The sequence below is a fragment of the Odontesthes bonariensis genome, chromosome 23, assembly GCF_027942865.1.
Source record: "Odontesthes bonariensis isolate fOdoBon6 chromosome 23, fOdoBon6.hap1, whole genome shotgun sequence".
NCBI lineage: Eukaryota > Metazoa > Chordata > Actinopteri > Atheriniformes > Atherinopsidae > Odontesthes > Odontesthes bonariensis.
Window position 1 is genome coordinate 6,024,177 of NC_134528.1, and position 4,373 is coordinate 6,028,549.

The following is a 4,373-nucleotide window of genomic DNA, read 5'->3' on the forward strand; positions in this document are numbered from 1 at the left end:
GGACAAACTTAAGGCCTGCTTTTTCACCCAGTCCTTGTACCTGTCAGTTTGTCAGAGAAATGGGGTTTTTCGTTTGTTCAGCCACTGACCTTTGAATTGTTTATACAATTTAATTGTTTTTGCCTTATACACTATATTTCTATCCCTTGTTTTCCTGACAGTTTATCAAGAAATGAGGCTTCGCTCAAGAGTTTTCTACAATACTGTGTGTCTGTGTTTGAGTGCTCATCGATAAGGGGTCCAAACCTCAGTCTGCAGTCAGCAGGTCGGCATAACCAGCTGGCCTTGTGTACATTCGATAGGACCTGAAGGCTTCTGTGCAAGTAGGACGTCTCAGCTTGTAGATGTGATTGAAATCCCTCTTGTTGCTCTAAACTCACCGTGTGCACTTAACTTGTGATACTTTCAGTTTGTTTTCATTAATGAAACGGCAACACATCTGTGCAGTATTTCAGAGCTGTATGACTTTACTACCTTCTGCTACATCAATCTCTGAAATGGAGAAAGGTTTACAAGAAACCAAAACTGTCAGCAGGTGGGAACAAAAGGGCAGTTTAATGGTTTATTTAATGATATAAGTGGGGTAAAACCATGCAGGTTCTGTAAGAGGAGTGGGTCTAATAGCTCCCACTAATGTTTCCTTAATCAATAATTCATCTTTAAGAACTGCATTTCACCTAACGTGAGTAAACCACTCACTGACAGCGGGAGCAACAGATGCTTTCCATGCGGAGCATTTGTAATAAAATCACACCCTGTCATCAATATTTTATCCCAACAACCACAGTCTGTCTGACACAAATCATCAACATGGTTTTGGTCACCATTCTGAATATTCAGCTGCTTCCCAAAAGGCTGCCTCATTATGCTCATTGTAAGTAATCATTTCCACAGTTTTCAGTAAAGACTGGCCAATCCGTTCCGATGAGGGTCTCCTCTGATCCCACTGTTTTCAGATGAAAACAAAAGAACAGGCTTAACAGTGCTCATGGGTGAATGAGAAGAGCAGCTAAGTAGATTTACTTTTCAATTACTTTGAGGCAATAAAGGGCTTCTAAGCTGTTTTTGTTTTTCTACCAAATGTACACAATCCATGAGTTTTGTGTGGGTTTCTTTTCGTACCAGAGGAAATTGACTTTTCTTCTGATATGCTGCCTTTAATCTTCCTCACTTGCTTCTCCACACACCAACACTCTTTCTTTATGATCCAGTCTGTTTAATTGGGGACAAATGCGGCTTTAAAACTCGTTCCTTAAAGCTCGTTCCTGAACATCTGAAACTGAAAAGAGATCACAGCAGCACACGGGAGATGTTCTCAGCAGGTTTATGCTTTAATACTCAACCATGATCCAGCACAGTACACTGAGGAGGAGGAACAACTGACAGGTTCAACACAGTTAAAGTATATTTAGTCTGCATCCCCGCCTAACCTTCCTGAAGACATACAATATTTACATGAACCTACAGGAACCGCTAGCAAAACTGATTGTTTCACCACTCTTGGAGGATTTTGTTTTGCTGGAGGAAAAAAAACACGCACACAAACAAATCACAGACATGATAAACACAGTAATTTATGGCAAATTTTTCTTTCACATCAAGTAGAGGGGAAAATGATGGAATCACCTTTTAATCACATTTCTAAAACAAATGCCTGCACAAGTCTAACTATGCAAAGGAGTCTGCAGTAGAGAGAGCGCCGGCAGAGCAAACAAGCTGTTTCACCAGGCCGATTGGCAGGAAACATGGCCCCAGCCAGAGAGCTGTCAGTGGGAACACTGGAAAGGATCATAAAACTCCTTCAAGAAGTCATTTCAAGTCCGAGTGTGGCAAAAGATGTCGGTTGTTTCCAGTCAGCCGTGTCTAAAATTTGAAGTACGAGCAAAATAGGAAGGTTCTGAGAGAGGAAAGATAGAGGTCGACCAAAGAAGAAGTCAAAATGTCAGGACGGAAAACTTAAAGCAATATGTCTGAAAATAGAAAATGCTCAACGAGTTAAAGGAAAAACAAATGGGCAGAGACAGGAGTCAATGTTAGAAATCAGCTAAAAGAAATGGGATTTATATTTAGAAAAGTCTAACATAAACCATCACTGACACCTAAACGGAACAAAACAAGGTTTCAGTGGGCTAAAGAGAAGCACACATGGACTGTGGATGATTAGATTAAAGGGATATTCAGAGATGAATCACCAATCTGCATCAGATGCTGGAACCTTAGTCTGGTGCAGGTCAAATTAAATGTATAAAGATGAAGGAAACGAGCACATTTCCACAGGTTAATGTCAGGTAAAGGACCAGAGGAGATGGCAGTCATTATCTCTACAGTAAATGTACAGGCGGACACATTCCATCGATTAAGAGGAGTTTTGGTGATGCTGAGGTCATTGTTCAGGATGATAATGCATCTCGCCACAGAGCAAAGAGCATTAAAACAACTCGATGACATGACCGGTGAACACTCTGGCTCGCAATCTGATTAAAAATTCATGGTGGAAGTTGGAAAAAGAGAAATGGTCGGGTCCAAAGCTCCAACCTGCAAAGCTGATCAGTCAACTGCTGTACAAGAAAGTTGGAACGCGACTATAATGAAGAACATTGTTTTTCACTTGTAAAATCCTCAAAGAATTCAATCTGTCATAAAAGACAAAAATACAACAACTGAATGAACATCCTCCAGATGTGGTGATTCCATCATTTTAGCCAGGGGTTGTAAAGGGGGAACATTAAGTCTGGGGAGGAACGGCGAAGGAACAGGCCTGAGTTTATCTACAGTAGTGTTGCGCGGGCCGATGATTTTTATGGCCCGCCCCAACCCGACCCATCACGCAGCCAACCCAGCCCGCCCGACCCGAAAGATTACACAATGATTTTTAACCCGACCCCACCCGACCCGCTTAAAAAAAAAATTAAATGAATAAGTATTTATTTATGTAGGCCTATTAAACACAAATGAACTGTCTGCGGCCGCGCAAGGGGGTGCGTAATGTCATAGGCTGCCAAAAGCTGCGCGCATTCACCCTTAATTTCCCTTGCATCAATACAGTTGCTACTCTAAAGTCTTGACCGCAGCACATCCATCTGACGATTATGGTTGTAATTCCACTTTTCGTTGCCACATCGGACACCCAAGCTCTGTGCATGTCATATGAATTTAGAGAGAGAGAGCTTCACGTGAGTAGGCTGCCTGTTTGCTGGCATTCTGCGGTCTTCAGCATTGGTGCTGTGCGCAGGGGGAGAGAGAGCAAGCACACAAGTGCAGACGCTGTCGATTGGCATTCTGCTGTCTCGGATGTGCGTAGGTGTGATTTTAACGGTGTAATTATGATAACTGTCTGTGATCTGACCCGACCCGACCGCAACCCGTGGATTCTAAGAAAATAATGGCCCGACCCCACCCGGCCCGCGGGCTAGCCCGAGGGTCCCGCCGGGCTCGGGCCGGCCCGCGCATCACTAATCTACAGGGTTAGAACGACAGGCTCGGGACGGGCAGTAGCAGGTTACGAGATGCTTCACGACACAGTGGTTCACAGAACATCGAGCACAAGTTCATACACTAACGGCAATGGTATAAAAAGAATCATCGGGGCCTCGTCATTTGATGACGGACTACACCGTGAAAATAGAGCAATGTCGCCATCTTCTGGTTGGATCCCACATCTGCTCAGAGAACAACAGAACAGACTACATTAACTTCACCAGGTTGGCTATCTAGAACACGTACTATCTGAACTCAGGAGTTGCAGCTACTTATCTATCCATCTATCTGAGAATATATCTACCGTGTCTATCTAAAGCAGTACAAAAAGATATTTATGACCCAACAGGCAGCTTAAAATGGCTTTGAAAGGAGAAAATCATCCTGTACAGATTTAAAGGACCATACCACTGTTTTTGCATGTTTTTACTTTGAAATGTGGGACCGAAAATCAGGTTGTGTTTCAGCCACACTTTTCTTTGACTTGTGTTTCAAGAAATGAGTTCCCATCAAATCAGTAAGTCTATTTCTTCTGTTATTCCTATGGGGTGATGTTATTCAACTGATCAGAAGACGGCACTGCTTTATCTCTCAGCTATGAAAGATTATTGGCAAAATTAACTGCACATTTAACGGTTCCTGTCAGGTTTTTTTTTTACAGATTTCAGGGAATGCTCTTAAGAAGATCTCCACACTTAGTATGAAATTAAGAAAATCGTTGACACGTGAATACTGAAAGTTAAGATTAATAGAAACGTGCTAAATCGGTGGTATGGCCCTGTGTCGAGTAGCTTACTTGTGGTTCCTAAATAAACTACGGCACTTTCACCAGTTAAGGTATAAGAGCCTGAAGAGATGAGCCCTGTTTGAAAAAGAAACCCACACGCATGTTTATA